The following is a 24302-nucleotide window of genomic DNA, read 5'->3' on the forward strand; positions in this document are numbered from 1 at the left end:
ATGGTTTTGCCCCCCCAATATTTGACGATTTTTAATGATTTTTCGATTTTCCCATACAAAAAATCAGAAAAACCAGGCTTTGCCCCCCCAATAATTTGACCAAGTTGGCGCGTCTGGCTGCAAACAATCCTATTGGGTGGGAATAGGGATGTCATATACGTGGTTTCGAGCGTCACACCCAGCTAAAACTAAAAATTGAGAATCAAGAATTGCTGTGTAGTTACAAACTGTATAGAATCGTGTAAAGAATCATACAAGTATCCGCTAAGAATCTGAAAAAAACATTCCTTGGCTTATTTTGATCAAGGTTCAAGCTGTTGATGGAGGAGATAATGGTAGTGTCCAAACCCTCGTGAGCAGTGATGTGTGTGACCCCTGAGATGTATGTTGGTTGGCGTTCAACTGTTCGATGTTCAGCCTGGTCCACTGCACGAATTTAGACTGGCCTGCTTACTCTCCCAGAAGCAGGTGCCGACACCGCTCGAAAGTCAAATTTCGTGTGAGAATAAGCAGGCCAGTAGAAATTCGTGCAGTAATCCATTATAATTGCAGATTCTGACAAGTAAGGAAGTGTGCGATAATTAGTAAATAAAGAAGGTACCGTCTACCCTCGTTGGTTTGACCTCATCTAATCTGAACACTTTTTAATTTGACCCCCTCTAATCTGTACATTGTTCAAGCTAAAAATGGTTCAAACGTCATTCTGCTCATGGAACGGGGTGAAACGGAACGCAGAATCAAAACAAAACAGCAAAAAGGGTTGCCATTAGTGTGTTTTTCGATGCCCGCAGGTTTACTAGAAGTTTAAATTAAAAAATGAACCCCGTTGGTTTGCATGAGGTGTCGTTCAAACCATCGGTGGTAAACGGTATCTACGAACTCGTCCAGTAAATCGGTTTTGGACTCTTCTACGAAACCAGGAGGATCGCAGTAGTCGTTGCCGCGCGCGGACGTGTTTTCAATTGCTCGTCACGTTATTTTTTTTCCTGCTATCGATTTTCACCGTTTGGCGGTCTGTTTGACCGGCACTACGCCTCTAGAGCCGTCTAAAAAAGGATTTCTCGCGCATCTGCTGGTCAATCGGATGACGGTACTATGCCACCCGGCAAGAAACCGCGCTCATCAATTAGTTTCAGTGCCAATTTAAACTAGATTGTTTCAATAAGATTGTAAATTTACATATTTCAAGAAAAGCAAAAAAAAGGTGGTGGCGTGTGGTCCGGTCCATTTTTCTCTTCGCGTGACGTTTTCATATCGGAGTGCATTTTAGATTTTCGGGCGACCATTTGAAGGTTTCAGAGTGCCTTCCAATTACTTTTTGACTACGAAAATATCGGTTCTGTAAAGTGATTTTCTCATACGTTTTTGCTTCTTCGTTGCTTGGAAGTTCGTTAAGCATGCCATTGGACAACGAGCATTACTCAACAGATTGGTGAGATCATTCCAACATATATTATTTTATTTTAATTTAAAACTTAATTACCATTGCTATAATGATTATATTTCAGCCATATTCAATTTCGTAAATTATTGAGCGTTTGGTACGGTATGTCCACGCATCCTTCCACCCCTGTAGATTCTAGAATTGTTTCGACACAGAATGTAAAAAAATGTGGATGTCGAGGCATTTCCAAGAATCATCTTTGCGGTAAATACTGCGCAGTAGGCCTGGCCGCTTTGATGCTTGTGTCATATTCTCAATATGCCACAAGCTTCAATATTGGCAAGAAAAATATTCGGGCGTAATCTTACCTGATTATTTTCCAGGATGCTTTCTTGTACTGGCTGCGTATTAGATTAGATCAGATTAGATTTGGACTCTTCTACGAAACCATATCTGGATACCTCTAGTGAGCCCTTTACTTATTACTGCAGGAAACTTTCGATGGAATTCTCCAGAAGATTCTCTTACCATTATTTTATAAAACCTTTGGATTTATCTTGAAGATCCTTCCACACTCGCTTCCCAGAATGCCTCCAGGGATCGCATCAGCGTCCTTAGGGGATTCCGTCAGAGTTCTCTAGGGATTCCTTCAGCTTATTCTATTGAAATACCTCCAGGAAATTTTCTGAAGACTCTTCCAAGAAATTCTGCAGGAAATCCTCCAAAGAAATCTCCAAAAAATTCTCTAGGGATTCCTACAGGCAATTCTGTAGGCATTCTTCCAGAAAATCTTATAGCGTTTTCATCAAAAAATTCTCCATGGATTCCACCAGGACATGTTCCAGGGATTCATCTAGGAAATCCTTTAAGAATTCCTTTAGTAAATCCTCCAGGAAATCCTTCAGGAATTCCTCCAGAAAATTCTCCATTCGTTTTTCTAATAAATTTTCTAGAGATACTTTAGGAAAACCTTCTAGATATTCCTGTATGAAACCTTCCAAAGATTCGGCATCGGCAAACCTCCCAGACATACCCTTAAAAAATTTCTCAGAGATCTCTTCAGGAAATCTCCCAGCGATTCCTCTAAGAAATTTCTAAGAAATATCCCAAAAATTCCCTCAGGAAATCTCCCGGAGGTTCCCGCAGGAAATGTCCCATAGATTTCCACAGGAAACCTCCTAAAGTTACCTCACAAAATCTCTCGTAATTTCCCCAGAAAAAATCCCGGAATTTCCCAAGAAAATTTCGCGGAGTTTCCCCAGAAAATCTCCTGAAATTTTCCCTAGGAAATTTTCTGGAGTTTCCCTCAGGATTTTTTTTGGAGTTTCCCTTAGAAGATCTCATGGAGATTCCCCAAGGAATTCTCCCAGCTCTAGGAAATTTTCCGGAGATTCTTCTAGGAAATCTCCCGGAGATTCCACAGGAAATCTTTCAGAGATTTACCCAGGAAATCCTTAAGAATTTCCTCCAGGAAATCTCCCAGGAGTTTCTTCAGAAAGTCTCCAGGAGCTTCCCCCAAGAAATCTCTGGAGTTTCCCTCAGGAAATCTTTTGGCGTTTCTCTCAGGAAATTTGCCGGAGCTTTCCTCTGAAAGTCTGCCAGTGTTTCCCCCAGGAAATATTCCAGAGTAGCCCCAGGGAGTCTATTGAAGTTATATCGTCGAATCTCCCAGGAAATTTCTCGGAGATTCTTCCAGAAAGTCTGGAGTCTCCGAAAAATTCTTACAGGAAATGAGATTCGTTCAAAAATTCCTCTAGAAAAGCTTCCAAGAAAATGCGTTAAAGATTCCTCTTTGAAATATTTTAAGGGTTCCTCTACAAAATCCCTGAGGGATTTCCTAGAAAACTATCTGAAGGTATCGATACCTTATTCTCATATCTCATGTCCTCTCATATCTCATATCCAATATGAGACAACTTAAGAGATCATAATATCCGATCAATTCCATGAATTTTCTCAGTGCATCGCATTACTCGGTCATCGAACCAAAGCTTCCCCATACGTATTCACAAAGAGCCTGGATTGTTTATGCTAGTAATTATCGTATAAAGAGGCAAAGAACTAGCTCTACATGGGCAAGATCAGCGAAACGAGACACCAGCCTCATAAATCTATCGTGCGTCGAGTTCGTCGAGTCGGCTGGAGTAATCGGAATCATGTGTGTGGGCGACATTTTTCTCGTCGTTTGCTGAATTTTAGTTTGTACGTATGTGGGAACGATCGAACCATCGTCGTCGTCGTGCTGCATTGACTGCCTGCATGTGATCGACTCTACGCAGGCAGAATCGCGATCGATCGCATGTCTCTCTCTCTTCATAGACCGCCAACGCCATTCCTAAGCAGTCGCGGACTAGACACGCTAATTAATCCTACTTTGAACTTGCTGACTCGTGGAATGCCTGGCGGAGACTTCGACCAGATTGATAAATGCTGATAAATTATGAGCTAGGCAACAACAACAATCGCGGTTTGTTAAAAAAATCGGCTCAAACTGTGTGCGGCGGCGTGCCGCACAAGCAGCTTTACCCCGAGCTCAATGAATATTGTAAAGCTGTCTAGGTAATTAAAATGTGCGATCTTTCTCTCCGGGAGTGCAAACAAGCAGTTATGATGAAATATGCGCCTACGCGCGCGCGCTTGCGGAGGGCAATAATTTCTCCGTGGCGGGGCTGAGATTTCTATTGTTCTCTCGGATGAGGTGGGTGGATGAGATGGATCATCTCTCGGTGAACCCATTGCAGACAATAGAGTTAAATACGGGCTTTTAAGCTGAATAGTGGTGGCACGCGTCATCGCAAAACGGTGGCGTCAACTTTCCCAAGCCATGCCGTAATTCTTCTTGGCACTTGTCGACTGAAGAGATTATGACACGCTGTGGAATCTAAACTACCTTTGTAACGGTTTCCAGAGGTGGCGAGCTTACGTGTCGGGTTAGAGTAAACTTGAAAATGTTTTGTTCGCCCTATTAACCTCGCAGGAGATGATCATCAGGGTCCCATATAGCTTGGTCGATAGACCGCGCAGCCTGCTGAGATGAATGTAGATGAGCCCAGCTTGCAGCAGTTGCTCTTCGCTGATACACACCACGTTTTACTGATGTTTCAAAGTCTGCCTTATTCTGTGCTTCAATGAGGCCACGCAACAAACCAAACCACCAAACCAAAGCTGAAAGGGCTACAAATCAATCGATCTGAAGCCCCATAGATCGATTTCATCTCAAACGATCCCGCGGTATCAATTACCAATTCTCACCTTCTATTCGCATCATTCATCAAACGGTATCTTCCTCTTCTTTGTGTGCCAATAATAGCAGCCAGTGCCGCGCCGCCACCGATCGCTCGGATAGATCCATTTCAATAAACAGCGCGAAATAATTGGCGTTAGTGCCAATTACGGGGCATTAATTAACAACGATCGAGTAATGTTTCTCCCTTTGCAGCAGAGGGAAACCCATTTTGCAGGCTGAATTAGAATTACAAACCCCTCACCTCATGTGTGCGTGCGTGTGTGGTGTCTGCCGAGTGCCGATGGATCTTTATGGCTTTATATTGCTCTGTAGGACCTCAAGGGGGGGGCGGCAAGGCACCAGCAGCGAACCTTTACGATCGACCGACGACCCTGCTGTAGGTGTATGATATCTATCTAGGCAATGCATGCCTTGGAGATTTGACGTCGGCGGCGGATGATCCGGAAGACCATTTCACACGGCACTTATTCGGTTTGGTCATTATTGACCTCCCAGTCCCAGGTGAGGAAGCGGAGGGCAGGCAGATCGCGCTAATCCACCGCTACCTGATGGGATCCCATAATCTCGGCGCTTCTTCCACCGAACCGAACGGTTCTCGCGCGAGAAGTCAATAAGTTTAAGTTCGTTACGTGCACCGGCCGCTTGTACTTAAAATTGTAATTAAATTAACGCGCGGGGTTAGGTTTACTGCGAGATCTTATCGCTACGCAGTAATCAGAACTCGGGTGGTGATGTATGTAGGCTTGATGACCCACAGTCTAACGGTTCCCTTTGGGTGTATCGTGAAAAATCAATCAAGCGATGAGTATGTATGCTGAGAAGCTGCGTTGCAGCCATGACAGTGCGTCTTTTTTGCACTAAGGGTAAATGGTGACGACAATTTGGTGTGCGATGGCGTGGTAGTTCTCCGCCTTAAACATCCACCGCGGTAAATGCCCGGTAGAGATATTATGCACTACCGCTAACGGAGGATTTCCCCATAAAAAAAGTTATATTTTTAAAAAATGTTTGTTTGCCCATGGTTTTTAAACGGAAAGTCTCTTGTTCCGACGAAATCTCCACCAACACTCGACCGATTTTGATGATTTTTTATAGTATTAGCACAGTCAAACAGATGTAGCACTTCGAAGATTTTTCGAATCAAATCATAGTCACATGTCACATAGTCACATGTTCGCCCAATGCTAAAAGGACTGAGTTTGGCTGGCCATCAACTAGGTGGCGGTAGGGGGCAAACGTAAAACTCGAGCAAAAATGATGCATGCGCTTCGGATGGTCACTTGGCCAACAGTCAAATTTTTAAATGGACCGGTAAATCGGTGTACGATGCGAATTATCAGAGTCTTACATCTGTTTATCTGTAGTATTAGCTACAAATACATAATATACCTAATGTTATACATTATTACATTTCTGGGGAAACTCCGGGAGATTTTCTGAGAAAACTTCGGGAGATTTTGTAGGGTAACGTTAGGAGATTTCCTGCAGGAATCTCTGGGAGATTTCCTGCGGGAATTCCTGGAAGATTTCCTGCAAGAATCTCTGGAAGATTTCCTGTGGGAATCTCTGGGTGATTTTCTGTGGGAACTTTTGGGATATTTCCTGGGAGAATCTCTATGAAATTTTTTAGAGAAATTTTTGGGAGATTCCGTGGAGGGATCTCTGAGAAGTTTTCTAGAGGAATCTCTGGTTTTCGGAGGGTATATCTGAGAGGTTTGCCGAAGGAATCTTTGGAAGGTTTCATACAGGAATTCTGGGAGATTTTCTCAAACTATCTCTAGAAAATTTCTTAGAAAAACGAATGAAGAATTTTCTGGAGGAATTCCTGAAGGATTTCCTTGAGGATTTACCAAAGGAATTCTTAAAGGATTTCCTAGATGAATCCCTGGAGCATGTCCTGGTGGAATCCATGGAGAATTTTCTGATGAAAATGCTATAAGATTTTCTGGAAGAATGCCTAGAGGATTACCTGTAGAAACCCCTAGTGATTTTTTTTTGAAGATTTCTTTAGAGGATTTCCTGGAGGTATTCCAATAGAATACCCTAAAGCAATCCCGAGAGAATCCTGACGGAGTCCCGAAAGGACGCTGAAGCGATCCTTGGAAGATTTCCCTAAGAAATGCATGGAAACTTTCCTGGCGAAATCTTTGGATGATTTTCTGAGAACAAAAATCTCTAGGAGAATTTGAATTCCACTAAGAATTTGCATCCTTTGACAGATACGTATTTCGACCTCAACTGTAAGGTCGTCTTCAGTGTCTTGTACTTGACTCGACTGTACTTGTCGAGTCAAGTACAAGACACTGAAGACGACCTTACAGTTGAGGTCGAAATACGTATCTGTCAAAGGATGCAAATTCTTAGTGGAATTCAAAGGAACCGTACTTAACCCGATTTTCTTTTTATTTATCAAAATCGATTTGTTTATATTTTAAGGATACGCCCTTTTCAAATGTAACGCGAGATATGATTGATAAACTTATCAAATCACTTGCTGCTATTTTCTGGAAAAAATCGAGTGTAGGTGTCTGTACCGGTAGGTACTACCTGTTTTGTAACAATATATAGAAACGACGTAGGCAGAAATCTGCACTCGATTTTCTTCAGTCACAAAGCAGTCATAAACTTTAACAACAAAAGTACATATTTCAAAGTAATAATACCAGGCATAGTATACAATGCGGCTGTTTCTGACCTGATCATCATCACAGTGCTAAAATGGCCAAAATGAGAGCACGTTTTGGAGCACATCATCAACAAATATCTCCGCAAAACCACATCCGCCCCAAATTCTCAGAAGAGCAACCACATACACACGCGCACTCGAATGGCTTCACATCTTCTTAGTTTCGGTAGATCACCTCGATCACCTGTCAGTTCCAATTAGTTAGTGCTTTACACGTGCTATCCTGAGGCAAAATGGCACTTGAAAATGCGGCAGCGCAAAGCCCACTTGGATGGCCTGAGGCCATTCGCAAACCAAAAAAAAATCATAATCGAACGAGGTCAGTGTCCGTCATTCGATATTGTTCGATGTGACAGCGACAGGGAGCTGATTGGTGCCGTTTTTTAAATTTGGAAACTTATCAAATTACTTTAGGATCCACGAAAAAAAATAGGGATGCTTACCTCTTGTTTCAAATATGTTGCTTTCGTGATGGTGGTGGTTGATTGTTGCTACACTGGTGTTGCAGGTTACTGGATTGCTTAGCTTTTAAACGTAGAGTAGGACTATTTAACTTAGAACTACTGTATGTGTTGTTAAACTAAGTAGGCTGCTGTATGTTGCTTTCGAAGATCTCTCTGTTGCTCAGTCTTAGCGTAGGTAGGCGGATAGTATATGAGGCAATGTGATGAAATTCAAGCAAAATCTGAAATTGAGAAGAGAGAAAAATAGTGAACTGATTAGTCATATGCACAAAAAGTGTCGAATTCGCATTAGACCTAGAATTGCTCAGTAGCGTAGACCAAGGGGGGTTCGTCTCAGTTCGCCAGTAACGCTGAATGCCAACTCCACGCATAGGCCGGGACAAGTGCAATATTAGCTTTCAAATGTCACAATGTTGCCCCTGTCCGTACCGATGCGTAGATTGATAGGGGGCGAACTGATGGCGGAATGGTGAGGAGTAGAAAGCCGCAAGAAGCGACGAACGAACGAGTTACCCGGAATTCGCACTAATAAATTTAAATTTGTTTCCGGCCGTGAAATAAACAAAAAAAAACGAATGAGTCATGGTGTTCGAGAAAAGGGAAAGAGAGAGCGCGAGAATTCGAACAAAAACGACAATAAAAAAAAAAACGTTTGAGCATCTGTTATCATTACCAGCGTGTTAGCTGTGAACAAATTGTGAAGGAAAAGAACCAAAATGTGTCACTTTTTCTCGGTTGTTCCGCGCTGTTTTCGGTTATGCCCACGGTTGCAAAAATTCCGAAGCTTCCAACGAACGTGAGTTTTTGTTTTTGTCTTTTCACCACACCGCTTCTGACGTTGAAGCTCTTGTCCTTCACTGAGGCAATTGAAAAGAGAATAAAAATTCTCTCTTCGCTCACACCGGGGAGACGGCGAGGTTCAAAAGCAACATTTTTTCTGTGACCGGCACTCAAACGACAAAAATTCACCACGTTTGCTTATGGGCGAGTCACATTCATGCGGCCGGTGTTGAAATGAAGCATCCATCAGCGTAGAGCGTGTGTTGATGATGGTGCAGTCATTACCTCCAGAATGTAGTTGAATTTTTCTGCGTCCACTTTCAAGTATCTCACAGCGGAGCTGAAAATGAATGTCAAAAGCATTCAGTTCAGCAGAAATTCATTCAATTGAATGAGATTTTTTCAACCCTGGTTATGCCACATTTTGACAACTTGGCCGAGAAACCAATTTTCACACTACGGGAGATTCGTCGTTTTCTCGTGGTTTGCCTTCGCGCGATCACTGTTGACATGACAACGATTGCGATCGATCGAAGCAAGCGTATAGTCATCACCGCAAATTGCTACAAACCAAACTCTGGGAAATCAAACCGAGATAATGGCGGAAATTGCTCATTTTTCTTGTGGTAGCGGACATCGACCGGTTCAATGAAATGATAAAACAAATGATCACGGAAATCTCCAAAACAGCCGCTAATCAGCTGCTTTTTGCGATCAGCTATCACAAACAGGCACGCTTTCTAGTAGGAATTAAGAGATGCGAACGCGAAGTCTAACTTGTATTGTTTGACAGTTGATCAATAAACCCATCAATACCAGTACTATAAGTCGGAATTTACATCAAACTCATGTTTTTAACTAATGTTTTTAAGACTGCGTGAGCTGGAAAAAGACGAAACTCGTGACTGTCTTGGTTTTACTCATGAAGAACTGGCAGAATGACCTGAGAATGGATCAATGAAGCCATCTTTTCTAGCGTTCGCCGCATGTAAACAAAGGCGCCACCGTATATGGACATTACCATTGTGACAGCAGTGAAGTTATGTCAAACACACAAGGATACAGTGGTAGACCTGTGCGCCGACTATATTTTGTTCGGCGGCGGCGTTAGGGCCATTTTAAGCCGGCGGCGGCGGCGTCATCGGCGTCACGCCGGTTGCAGCTTTCGGCGGCGGCGGCGGCGGCGTGAATCGGCGTGACCAAAATTTGACCATTTGGCTAAGCAAAGGAGATGTTATTACGCTCTAGAATTTGTGGTCCGAGCTTTTCGGTGATGAATATTTATTTCTGTTCGGGCCCGTCACTGCCACCAGTGATTATACATATTGAGACATTACCTGTATCCTTAGCGTAATGCATGTTGCATTATTTCATTGCAAATGAAGGGCAATACAATATCGATTTTGCTATTGTTTTTGTTTTGTTTTCCCTTTAAAAGCTATCAAACTAGATAATAAGGTCACACTATTTACACTAAGGAATCCCCGAATGATTTCTAGGAGGAATCAACGAAAAATATCCAGGAGGAATCTCTGAAGGAATTCCAGGAGAAATCCCTGAGAGAATACTAGGAGGATTTTTTTCGTGGATCCTCAAAGGAATTTCAGGAGGAATCTCGCAAGGAATTCCAGCAGGAATCCTCGAAGGAATTCCAGGAGAAATGTCCGAAGAAATATTAAAAGGAATCACCAAAGAACTTCCAAGAGGGAATCCCGAAAGAGATCCAGAAGGAGTCCTCGACGAAATATCAGGACAAATCTCCGAAGGAATTCTAGAAGGAATCCCCGAAGGAACTCTAGGAGAAATCTCCGAAGGAATTCCAAGAGGAATCCTCGATAGAAATCAAACAGAAAATCTCGAAAGAATACTAGGAAGAATCTCTTCGCAGCAATTTGAGGACACTCAAAGAAATTCCAGGAGGAATCTCTGAAGAAATTTGAAGATAAATCACCAAAAAAGTTCCAAAATAGAATCCCTAAGGAAATCCAGAAAGATTCCCCGACGAAACATCAGAAGAAATCCCCGAAGGAATTTTAGCAGGAATCCTCAAAGAAAGTCTAGGAAGAATCCCCGAAGAAACAACAGCAGAAATTCCTGCGGGAATCCCAGGGGGCACCAAAGGGATTCCGGGAGGAATCTCCGAAAAAATTCCACGTGGAATATCAAAGGTTTTTCAAGAGCAAACCCCATAGGAAGTTCAGGAGGAATCTCCAAAGTAATTCAAGAAGAAATCCTTAAATGAACTTTAGGAAAAATATCAGGATAAATCCCCAAAGGAATTCCAGGAGAAATCCTGGAGTATTTCCATAAAGTATTACTAAAGGAATTTCAGGAGAAAACCTCGAAGGAATTCCAGGAGGAATCCACGACAGAATATCAAGAGGAATCCCCGAAAAAATCCCAGAAGGAATTTATGATGGAAATTCAGAATTAATCCCCAAAGGAATTCCAGAATGATGTTTTAAAGGAATTTGAGAAATCCTGAAAGTATTTCTAGGAAGAACCATTGAAAAATATTCAGGAGGAGTTTCATGAGGAACCCCTGAAATAATTCCAAGAGGAGTTCCCGCAGGAATTCCAAGAGAAAATCCCGAAAGAATTCCAGAACGAATCCCAAAGAAATTTCTGCAGGAATCCCCAAAAATCAACGAAAAATATCAAGGAGAAATCTCTGAAAGAATTCCAGGAGAAATTCTAGGAGGAATCACCAAAGGAATTCCAAGAGGAATCCCCGAAAGAATTCCAGAAGAAATTCCTTAAGGAATTCTTGGAGGAATCCACGGAATGCCCGTAGAAATCTCATGAAGAATCCCCGACGAAACAGCAGGAGGAATCACCGAAGAAATTTCAGGAAAAATCATCGAAGAAAGTCCAGGATGAATTTTCAAAGGAACTCTAGGAGGATTCCCGAAGGTTTTCTTGGGGGAATCTTAGAATTAACTCCAGAAGGAATCCCCAAAAGGAATCCAAGAGGAATCCCTGAGGAAGTCCAGAAGGAATACCCGACGGAATTTATGGAAGAATTCTTGGAGAAATCCCGGAAGAAATTTTAAGAGAAATCCCTACAGGAATCTTAGGTGTAACTCCTGGAAGAATTCTGGGAGGGATTTCCGAAGGATTTTCAAGCGGTATACACGGAAAAAATTCAAGAGAAATTATCAGAGGAAGTCCAGGAGAAATCTCCGAAGGAATTCCAGAAGGAATCTCCGAAGGAATTTTAGGAGAAATCACTGAAGCAGTTCAAGAAGGAAACACCGAAGGAATTCCAGGAGGAATCGCCTAAGGATTTCTAAGAGAAATCATAAAAGAAATTTCTAGAGGAAATCCCGAAGAGATTTCAGGAGAAATTCACGTTAGAATATTAGGAGACATCCCCAAGAGAATTTTAGGAGGAATCTCCGAAGGAAGTCCAAGAGAAATTCCTAGAGGAATTATATGAGAAATCCTCTAAGAAATTGTAGGAGGAATTCTTAAAGAAATCGCCAAAGAAATTCCAGGAAAAAATCACGAAGGAATTTTAGGAGGAAATTACGAAGACATTCCAGGAAGAATTCCCGATGAAATTCCTGGAGGAATCTTCGAAGGAAGTTTAAGGGAACTCCTGACGGAAGTCTAGGAGGAATCCCCGAAGAATTTACAAGAGATATCCCTGCAGAGGAATACACGAAGGAATTCCGCTAGGAATATCCAAATGATTTCCAGGTGAAATCCTTGAAGAATTTTTAGCTAAAATTTTCCTGGTAGGGCGAAGGGTTTGCAAAAGGTATTTCCCAAAAAAAAGTCCTGGATGAATTCCAGAAGGAAGTCCTTAAGGAATTCGTGTAGAAATTCCATGAAAGATCTCTCAAGAATCTCCTGGAGATATGGCTGGTTATAATTCTAAGGAAATTATTGAAGGAATTCCTTCAAGATTCTCTAAACGAATTCCTGAATGAGCTTCTGTAGAAATCTCGGATGTAACTCCTGAAGGCATCCGTGAGACTTCCTGGAAAAATCTCCATCTCAATCTACAATCAGAAAGAACCCCAAGAGCGATGCCTTGATTAACATCTACAATCCCTAAAGAAACTTCTCGAGATCCCTGAAGCGATTACCTTAGGATGAATGCACTAGTCTTCGTCACTGCTCTAGTCTTCGCCCCCTAAATACAAAGTTCATTTTTTATGTATGAAGTGGCGAAGATAAGAGCAGAATTTTGAGGGGTGTGCAAAGTCTAGAGCATTTACCCTTTAGAAATCCTTGAATATACTTCTGGGGGAATCCCTGAATTCTCCTAAAGGTATCCCTTAACCTTCCTACAAGATTCTCTGAAGGAATTTCTGTAGAGATTTCTGAAGGAACTTCTGTAGGAATCACTGAAGAAATTCAGGAGGAGTCTTTGAAGAAACATCTGCAAGAATCCCTACAACTCCTGGAGAAATCTCTGATGGAACTCCTGGACTAATTTCTGCAAATAATCCTGTAGGAATTTCAGAAGAATACCTGCAGGAAACTTCTCACTGGACTCTTGATGGATCTCCAGGTGGCATTTATGAATCCTAGTGAAGAATTTTTAAAGGGACTTCTGGAAGGATTCCTGAACGAATTCCTGGTCAAATAGCCTGGGGAACTTCTGAAGGAATTTCTAATGAACACCCGGAGGTATTCCTGAATCCTCCTTGAGCTATTGGGAAGATTCTTTAGCGAACTCCTGGAGAGATCACCGAAGGAACTTCTGGAGCAATCCTTAAAAGAACATCTGAAAGAATCTTCGATTTTTTTTCATGAGCCATCCCGGAATAATTCCAAGAGGTATCCCCGAAGGAATTTCAGGAGGGTGTCTTGAACAAATTCCAGGAGGGATGCTAGAAGGAATTGCTGTAGGAATCCTTAATGAAACTCCCGGAGTGATCCCTGAAGGATCTTCTTGAACAATCCCTACAAAACGTCAAGAGAAATCTCTTGTTGGAATTCTAGAGGAATTTCTGAAAGATATCCGATAGATATCTCTAAGGAAACTCCAGGACTAGTTCCTGAAGAAACTCCTGTATGAATTCTTGAAGGTACTTCAGAAGGAATCCATGAAGAAACGCTCAGACTAATCTCTGAAGGACCTCCTATGAGAATCCCTGAAGGATTTTCTGGATGATTTTTTCATGTATCTCTAAGAGGTATCCCTGAATCCTCCCGAAAATTTTTTTCCTGTCGAGATTTTCCTGATAGATCTACTGAAAAAAAAAAATCAATTATAAAACTCCTGGAGGCGTCCCTGAAGAATTTTGTGGAGGAATCCCAGGTGGATCTCCTGGAGGCATCACTGAATCTTCTGGAAGAATCTTTGAAGAAACTTCCGGAGAGATTTGTTTGAGGAATAATTAATACAATCTAATAAAAAAAGAAAACAAAATTTCTAAGAGTTGAGAAATCAATTATTGTAGTCAATCATTTATGATAGTGATCGCGAGATTTTTATTATCTCAACTTAATGTAAACTTAAATTTGTTCGTGCACTGATCACCGGCGTGAAAAATGAAAATCGGCGGCGTAACAAACAGCGGCGTATGGCGCGCCGCCGATACCTCGGTCGGCGTCGGCGTGGGACAAAAAGTGTCGGCGGCGGCGGCGTGGCGCGGCGGCGCACAGGTCTATACAGTGGCGCTATCTGTTCATTCCGTAGTGGTCATTTTAGTTATTTTAGTGATCCATTGTCGAACCATGCAATGCAAAATGGTAATGATCTTCTCCACCGCGCAAAGTTGGTAGCCCTGCGCGTGATTTGACAACTTTCTTTGTGCGTCCACCACGTTCAGGTTCAATGTCAAACCTAATTGCCCAGTTGCAAGCCCCTCGCTGCTGCACGCACATCTTGATGCACCGCGAATGGTGGTGCATCAGCATTTCGAAAGATCCCGGAAAGTGGCAGCAACCATTCCGGTGGTAATTGCTATTATTAAGCGCAAAATTCCTCGGCCGAAAAACTTGTCAGAACAACCACACCTTGTCGGCAACTGGTTTTCGGGGCCCGGTTTCGGAGGACTTGTCCATCACCACCGACCGTGGCAGAACTGATGCATTGATGCACGGGGACGACGACATCGACGACGGTTTTGGGTCCCCTCGTCCGTCTACGGTCTCTACGGACAACGCAACGGACGCGCGGTGCCCTATTATTTAGTGAATGAAACCTGTTATTTCGGGTTTTGGTCCCTGGCGAAACAGAAAACCTTTTCGTCCTTTTTTTTTTCGAGGCACTCGGTAAACGCCGCAACGCAGCGTTCCGCTCCGGTGAAGATGGCGCTCTGCCTCCTCGATCGAGGTTGCATGGGAATCTCGGTTGCGTTTGGCAACGAGCGAAAAAGATGAACAGTAGTAGGAAGAAGAGGGCTTTGACGGCGACGTTCGAGGTTACCCGTCTGTGATTTCCATGACGACGTCGACGGTAGCCTACTACGTGAAATTCGATACCCTGGGAGCATGCTTTGTCCATTCGCTGTGGACAGCCCGCACTGACAACAGGTTCTGCTGGTGTAATTTGAGACCGTGACCGTGAACAGGGTAGAGATTTTAGACGGGTAGGTACTCTCGGTGTGCTTTTGTGATGGAGAATCGAGGCGAGTTTGGTACGTCAGTTTGATGAGCAGCTGTCATTGCGGCTGATTTGCAGTGCGCTCCTTACGAGATGGGTACTTTGAATCAAAATGTGATAAATTACATAATTGAACTTTCAATAAACGCAACAGGTCGTCTGCGCGATTGATACTTCTACCACATACTTCTGGAGTAGGACTTTACATTTTGACAGGTCCATATAGATCCGCCGAACAAAGATGCGTACACTAGTCTGTCTCTGTTTTGAAGAACTGTTAGAGATGCTCTTATAGGGCACTGCATGGACTTCTCTCCTTCTCTTTCACCCTTAGAGAAACTCTGTAAACAACAAGGCCAAGAAACGTCAAAATCCCAAACAACATCAAAGTAATGCAGTGCCCCATTAAACCAGCAACAGTAGACGGTCGCTCGGTGCAAATGCTTTAACTGCAAGTCCACTAAGTGAAACAATTTGGCTGTTTCGCACCGCTATCCATCTAAACGAAATGTCAACAGCGATGCGATGATTTCCGCATGCGCTTTTGTTGCAGTGCGATGTTTTCCGTATGCACATTGGCTGTATTCAGCAGCAACTGACAGCTTTCTTTACGTCTGTCAGTTGTTGCAGTTATCGATTTTCATTCGATAAGTGAAACGTAAACATGTTGCAGTTATCGAACGTCTACCCCTAATAGAAAAATATGATACAACGTGCTTAACAACCCTTTCGGGCTATCATCTTGATCATACAGTGAATGATACAATCATTCACTCTATCAGCAGTGTATCATACATTTTTATTAGGGACTGTAGTCTTAAACGTCTTGTAGATAGACCATAGGGCGCCGTCCACAAATTACGTAACGCTCTAGGGGGAGGGGGGGGGAGTACGGTCAAGCGTTACGGCTCATACAAAAATTTAAGGATTTTCATACAAAAAAGCGTTACGGAGGGGGAAGGGGGGGGTCGAAAAATGCCGATTTTAGCGTTACGTAATAAATGGACGCTGAAGAGGCCTTTTTAAATGACAGTTCGGTTATGCATTAGTTTTCAATGGTTAAAAAACAGCTGCTAACACGGACCTGTCATCTACGAAGACATTTATTTTCTCGAAAACATGCTGTAGATGTTCGTTTCGTGAAAGTTCTTTAACTTTAATGCTTTGGAACTGCAAGTCCGCTAGGTGTAACAATTTTGCATTTATCGCACCGTTATCCGTCAAAATGAATTGTCAACAGCGATGCGATGTTTTCGGCATGCGCTTTCGTTGCAACGCGGTGTTTTACGAATACATATTGCTAAATGAGAGAAAATTTTCCACTTTACGGATGATTGAAAAGCTACCGCAGCTGTCAAACTGATGATTTTCACCAAGGTATCATCAATTAGTCTAAGGATACCTTGGATCGAGCCTTGGATACGACGTCGATGATCATTATTTATTGTTGCTTTCCAAAACATTTCACTTTGCAAGTATGCTTTGATTTAGCCAAACTTTTCAAAGATACGATCATTTTCATGGCTGCGCTGCCGTAATTCTGCAAAGTGACGTAAGCGACATTGAGAGTTTTGGCCCAATTTTTGGTTATTATGCATAAAACTCTTGCTCATCCTCTAAGTGTCTTTCCATAGATGATAGATTACGACTAGATCTTGCATTCTAATACAGCAAGCATACCACAGTGTTATTTTTACACCAGATATTTTATAAAATATACCAGAAAATTTCGAAATTTTAAATGGCGCTTACGTCCCTTTGCAGAATTACGGCAGTGCGGTAGGACTTTGACAGTTGCGGTAGGACTCGGCGGCTATCGCAGAGTGGAAAATTTTCTAAAAATCTGAAATATTAGCTGCTTTCTGCGGCAACTGACAGATCCTTGACGTCTGTCAGTTGTTGCAGTTATCGAATTTCACTCGATGAGTGAAACGTGAACATGTTGCATTTATAGAACGCTAACTGTATTGTAGACATTTAAAATCCTGTGAAGACTTTTGAATGACAGATAAAAAAAGTATACGTCAAATCAGTGAACATCTGTGAACACGTGTTTTCGTCCATTTGTGTTGGAATTCCAGAATCCACAATCAAGAGTAGGTTTGGTCTTTGAATCGAGAGGTAAACGACAAATCCCCACAATTCCAAGTCTATTCATCTCATACCTCTATGATTGACATTCTAATGCCCCCAGAACGGAAAGCGCAGAGAACAATCCCACAAATGAACAAAACAGCGCATAATTCATCTATTCATAACTGCGCATGAATCGAGAGCGGAGTGCGATGAAAACAATCATAAATAACTCCGCCGGCTTTCATCCTTTCTTTTCTCGGATTCTTTTGCTCCGTTCAAGTGTCGCACTTGAACTCCTCTCCGCACCGACGGACGATCACCTCCAGCGATCGTTTCTAGAGCATCACCCTCACCTATCCTTCCTTGTCATCCCACATTCCCGCAGCCTCCTTGGATCCACAACTGCGCCCGAAGAACTACGTCATCGCGGCGCAGTTATTGTCCTCCACCACAGCCGATCCGCATTTGAATATCGGACGAAGTTGTTGTCGTTTCTCCGTAGTACCTGGTAGATACAACTCTCGACATCTCATTTGTTCCAGCACCTCGTTTCGCGCGCGGTTATGGACCTCTCCGCGCTAGAGAGTCCAAAGCGATAAATTATTTATTTTCAGAATGGGTCGCGCCGCAAATGGCGCAAGTGAGACAGCGAGAGAGAAAGAACCCCAAAGAGGGAGGCCCGTCTATTGAACTTGAATATTGCTGGTCGAACTTGAAACAATCCCCGACCAGCGTTCGTCCGGTTGTCTGTCCGTCTGTCTGTGGGTACTTCGGCGAGGGTGATGGAGGAAGCGCGCTAGAGCAGAGACACGACTTCCTAACGGGGATTTCTCTCACCGCGGCGCACAGCGTGAGGTACGAGCGCGCGGCTCTTGTAACTGTAAATATGTAAATCGGCGGCGACGGCGCTGCCCTGCAGAGCACCGCGATGACACACACAATTGTAGTGCTCTCGATTCGTCGTTGCACGGCCGCCTACGTTGACACCTTTTCGCGACGGGCCATCGATAGCGTAAACTGTTACTCAATGGTTTATTAAGCGCTTCGTAAACAGGTCGTTCAACTCTCTCTCGCTCGTCGGTTCGGATTCTTCCGCTGTCCGGTCGATCTTCGTGGCAGATCTTCTTGCGCTCGCGCGGAAGCTGTCCATTTCTTATTCATTCCCTCTATAGTTACTCAGTTATTTATTTTTATTTATTTATGGATATGATAATGTGCGCCCTGTTCCCGGCGGCTACCGAGAATCGAGTGTCGCTGGATTCGGGGTCACAATCGAACGGTTCAGTGTGTTATTTTTGGTACTACCACGTTCTTCTTCGTCTGCTTTGTTCTGCCGTTGCAGGAATCTAAAATTGCTGATGCTGATAAATTTCAATAACGGATTTTCCCTGGTTTAATTGTTTACTTTGTTCTTCACCAGTGTGGTGTGAAGCGCCGCTGCGCGCGGCCCGCCACCGAGGTTGGTGGCCATCGGTCATTGTTTCCCAACAATTGAGCCGTTTAGCATGTATACGTGAAATCTCGGCCTGCTCTGATCCTCTTGGGCCGAGCCGAGAGGGACGTTGAACCACCACTCGGCATACCTAATTACATACATGCCGCTGCTGGGCTACCCGACACTGGACCGGAGGACCCGGACACAGACAGCATGGGAAGAGAAGAAATATTGATTCTTACCCGCTGATTGCTCACACGCAGATTCGAACTACCTGATCGGATCGCGCGCCGCCGTCATTAATCATTTAATCGACCTGCGCCGACTTCAACTCCAGCCAGGATGGTTGATAAGCCCTGAGCACACACGCCCGGTCGGGGTCAATCGAAGCAACCCGCGCGGACGGCATTTGTCTTCGTTTGGAATGCGCAGGGGACCTATCGCATCGCTTGGCAACGATCCAGCCGTCAGTGGCGCTACGCTTTGGGGACCCTTCTTCAAACGGAAAGCTGTTTCTTCAGGCAATCGATCGTTGTTGATGGTGACCCAAACCACCGCGCACCGCATTAGGCTTTTATTAGTTCACACGCCGCAAATGGGCTGCGAAACGAAAAATAATCGACGATTTTACGATTGGTCGGCCCGCTGGGCTGGGACGAGGGATCAAGAGCAATTTTGCGGCGATTGTGGCGAGTTTTCGGCGCGTTTTTTACGAGTTTTAAAACAGAGAGTGGCGGCAATTCGTTCGGGCATCTGGTTTTGATCCTCAGTGTCGCCGTCCGTGGGAAAACGGCCCAAATTTCTGGACCGCAAACTGGTTGGATGGGTTTTTGTGATGAATGTTATCGCCGATGAAATTTATGTCTTCGATGAATGCTCCAAGGAACTGCGCGCTGATAGTGGAGTTCGTCGTCTGGTTTGAGGTTGGTGCTCGGATTCTAACAAGTCAAAATAAGACGTCAATCGAATGCTCTAGAGATGCTGGGCCCATAACTTCGCTGAGTTCTTCAATCCTTGTGCAGACGATCTAGTCTAGACCTAAGCAATCACTCCGCAAAGAAACCACAACTAGCAAATAAATTACGGGATAATCCAGCAAAGCTGGACATCATCCCGTCCCGACACCATGACTAACTGCCGCCGATCGAACAATTGATCTTCCCGTTAGCGGCGGCGAAGGCAAAGCGCAGTGAACCACGGCGCAGCATCGTCCACCGATTCTCCAATTAGACTACCAATTGTAATTTCGCCCATGGATCGAGTCGAGCTCACCAACGACCGCAAAAGCTCACCGCTCATTAACCGCCACCCGATCATCCACCGACCACATGAACCGGTCGTGGTCGGCCCTTCCGTCTGTGTAGCTAAACATTGTTGCACTGACTCACTGTGCAGCGAAACATGCGCCGGTCACCGAACGAACGAACGAACGAACCGTTCCGCGTTTACCGCGGTCATTCTAGCGCTGATCCCATACGTACTACACATACTACCGTGTACAGTGTAGGGGTACACTTTTGACACACTTCATCCTCCAACCGGGGTAATCCGAGGGGAGATGTAACCTGGGTAAAGCGAGCCACAACTTGAAATAGGATGGGTCGCGCACTGATCACCCACGTGTTACGGGCGCATTTTACGCTACTGCTCTCGCGCAACCTAGTAGGCATAGGAGATCGTCGCGCTCTCAGTCTCTTTCCAGTTCCCTTTCTCCATACATGCGCTAGCGGTGATGTCGTCGCTCGTCGCGATCGCTACTCACGGAGTCACCGTGGTCGCCACCGCGCCGTGATGATGCAGCAGCATCCCGTTATGTCCCAAAATGTCAGTCAGCAGAAGCAGCACCATTGGCGATCGCAATCGCTCGTTTTGCTGAGCTGACCAAAGACCGACGATCGACGATCGACGACGTCAACGTGCGGTGTCGTGCGGAGAGTGGAATGCGACAGAGAGGTCAGAATGGGACGCGGGATCGGCTGGAAGCACCGTTAAAAACGTGACAAAAACCGGCGAGAAAGCGCATTTATCGAGCGAACGAAGACCATGACGACATTGGTTTGGTCAGTTTGGTCGGTCTGATGCTGATGGGGCCAATATTGGGCCCGCTTTGTGCTGTCCGTCGTCCGAATGGATGACTAGACTGTCTGTGACACTGTGACGATATCGCGAAAGGCAGATGTATCCAAAAAGGCCTTTTAATTACTGCACTGTTTGGTTCCGATTGCGTACGATCGTTTTATGGTGATCGCGTCATGATGATTTTCCCTTGAGTGACAGTTTATCCCAATCAGGATCCAGTAATCGTTTAGTAGTGGACGAGGTCAACCCTATCAACCTCCGAGACCTGACGAATGCTGACTGTCTACCATGGCAAGGAAGACCTGAGGATTAGTGAGCAGCGGGAAAAGGAAGGAATGATCCATCAGGATGGAGCGATCGGAGGAACAGCGCGAGCAGGACAGGCAACGAAAGTGAAGAAGTGCTGAAGAGAAAACATGGTGTCAAAGCGTAGCAAAAAAGAAGAAGAACAACGTTCGAAGGAGATGCGATCGCTCAACCGACTAAAGGTTTCCGAGCAAGAGTTCCGAGGAGTTAGGAAAACAATGCATCTGCAAAGCAACAGAAATGTCTTACTAAAGAACAGCAGTTGATCGATCTTGTAGGTTCTGCATCATCAATGATTGGCTAGATGCCTTACAAGCGGCCTCTAACTCACCATCCTGATGACAGTCAGCGACATAGCCTACGGATCTCTTGTTTTCTATGTTGTAATTCACCAGAAGATTTGAACTGGTATCTCAAGATGAATAGATGATCGACAATACCTTTCGTATGGTCGCCAGACGACATCACTGAACCCCAGAAATATCAGTGCTCCGCAGATATTGCGTAAGAGCTAGGAAAAGCACTCATAGAGCTCGCACGGATGGGGGTAGAATGGAGCGCTAAACGCTACAAGGCGCTAAAACTGACATTTGACAAGAAGATTGAAGCGCGCTAGCGGACGTTCTTCAGTCATCACTGCCAATCAGCCAACACGAACTTCCGGGGTGAAGCCTACAGGATAGTCATGATCAAGGATGAAGCTCGTATCAGCACTCCCGAGATATAGTGCAGAAGAACGTGGAGGCATTGTTCCCGCAAAACCTGGTTACGGCCAGTTTGTCCTGGTGACAAACGAGAAACCAATCGCACTAGGGAAGTCACTCAAGGTAAACAAGACAACGGATCCAGATGGTATTCCGACCGTTGCCATTAAGGTTGAAGGATTCGTCATTGACATAATCTTCATCAGAGAAAAATTCGAAAGAATTTTTCTCGTTCAAAACTGACATTTTCGCAGCGAAAATATGTTCACTGTATTGCGGGTGGAGAATGTAGTACAGTGAATACATTTTCAATGCAAACATTTCAGTTTTGAGCGAGAAAACTGCTTTCGAATTTTCAATGATGACGATTATGTCAATGACGAATCCTTCAACCTTAAGAAGGGCACCGAGGCTCGCCCTGACATGTTCAGAAAGACTATGGAGGTGAATCTCGGGAGAGTTAGAAAAGACAAAGTTTGGTTCTACTGCTCAAGTTCGTCGGCGGACAGCTAGACACCACCAGGAAGCTGTTGGAGCGGTTTACTGCATCGAGGCTGACGGTCTATACCAAGCGGCTAGATGACTTCGAGCTCTCGGATAACTGCTGGAAACTACGATCGACGGTGAATGCTATCCACCGTTCTGCTATCCAGAGCGCTTCAAAAGAAGTGAAGGAGAATCCGCTACTGTACTGAACAGCGCGTTCAACAGTGTCAGCTGTGCCGCCATCTAGAGCACCTTGCATCACCTAAAAGTCCCAGAAAGCCTTTACCGGATCCTAGAGAGCTACTTCCATAACTGGGTGCTCCTTTACGACACCAGAGAAGAAGAGTTGAGTCACAACATCATCGCAGGGGTCAATCCTGGGCCCACAAGGCACCCCTGGAACCCGAACGAGTGCACGATCATCTCCAAGTGATCACTTACACAGCTGGGTGTCATAATCGATGACTAGCTGAACCTCGATAGCCACGTGGAATACGCCTGCAAAGGGTCAAGTATGGCGTTGTCGAAGATTATGTCAAACAGATCGGTAATAGGCTCGAGCAAACGTAAGTTCTAGCAGTCATGATGCCCATGGACTTATCCACCGATGAACAGAATTCATTCCGTTCGAAAATTTAGAAACTAAACCCGAGCAGGAATGAATAACTGACACATAACTGGAGCATACCAAAGTCAGGTATCATACCAAAACCAGGTATTGGTCGGTTGTCCAGGTATTGAAAATAACTTATTTTGGTATTTTGTAGGTATTGATAGAATACCTCAACGAGTTATTATTTTGGTTTTGAGGACTGATTGAGGTATTATTCAATTATAGAAAAATCATTATTTGTATGGAAAAATCACCGATTATTATTTAGGTATTACCATACCTGAAGTCATTATTCGCGTGTTATGCACAGGAAACACATCAGTTATTATTTTAGGTATTTTACCTCTTATGCAGGGCTTCCTAATACCTCATTCAGGTTGTAGGTATTCGGTTTTCCATACCTGAGTTTGTTATGCTTCAGCTATTTTCTCCTGCTCGGGAAGTGGGGCCATTTCCATTCAGAATCGTCCAATTCTGATTGGAAACGTTCCCGCTTTAGTGTCAAAATTCTCGAACCGAGTGTATTCAGTTCATCGATCGATAAGTCCATGGACTTATCCACCGACGAATTGAATTCATCCCGGTCCGAGAATTTTGACACTAGAGCGGAGCCGCTTCCAATCAGAATTGAACGATTTCCAATCAGAATTGAACAACTCTGATTGGGAATGGCCTCGCTCTAGTGTCAAAATTCTCAAACCGCGATGAATTCAGTTCATCGGTGGATAAGTCCATAGTGCTAGTTGTAAAACGGTAAACAGTTCAAGTATGACATTTGAGGTCGATGTTGACGTGTTCGCTTTTTTCTCTCACTGGTGTTTCATCTCAAATGACGGGCAACATGTGTCTGTAGAGCCACAACATCCCACATACCAGTACCCCCGCCGAGACGGAACATCGAGGTTAGACCCCTCGTCGGTTTCCTATCTCGCCGAAATTGAAGGGCGGAAGAATTTGGGAAAATGTGCCCCAGCCGAAATTTACATGCACACTACGAAAAACACGTGTAAAATTGTGTCATTTTACGCCGACATATTACAGCGAGCAAAATGACACGAAATTAGGTGCGAACTTATTTTTACAAGAGTAAGATGACCACGTATCGAAACATAACCTCAAAAAATTTCCAGTCAATTTCATTACCCCAGTTACTTTCGGTAAACAATTGATGATGAAAAACAAAAGATATAGTTTTTTAGCTATTTATTCATTAGTTATTCCTCATAGATATCAGAACGCTTCCAGATCACACTAACATTAAGTTTTCAACATTAAAACAAATACCATCCATCGAGAAGTTCTTCTTTTCGGCATCGGTTCGTTGAATCGTGAAACAGTTTTCTGCTGCTGACGCTTGCTCTGCCGGGTCCAACAAACGCTGCCATTGGTTTTTCACACAAAATAAACTACATTAACACTGATAATAGATCAAATTTGTTTAATATTTGCAAAAAAGTTGATTTATTTCGATTACGTC

The 24302-nt window shown here is 44.0% G+C and overlaps 1 protein-coding gene across 1 annotated transcript in view; it reads right to left on the bottom strand.

The window, feature by feature from the left end:
* The window catches only part of LOC109411625 (uncharacterized), a 64005-nt gene that overhangs the window by 13910 nt on the left and 25793 nt on the right, over window positions 1-24302 (bottom strand). Inside the window, exon 2 of the mRNA XM_019685185.3 lies at window positions 7761-8002. The gene's annotated coding sequence lies outside the window, so the exon portion shown is untranslated. The remainder of the gene's footprint in view (window positions 1-7760; window positions 8003-24302) is intronic.

Source organism: Aedes albopictus, chromosome 3 (assembly GCF_035046485.1).
Source record: "Aedes albopictus strain Foshan chromosome 3, AalbF5, whole genome shotgun sequence".
NCBI lineage: Eukaryota > Metazoa > Arthropoda > Insecta > Diptera > Culicidae > Aedes > Aedes albopictus.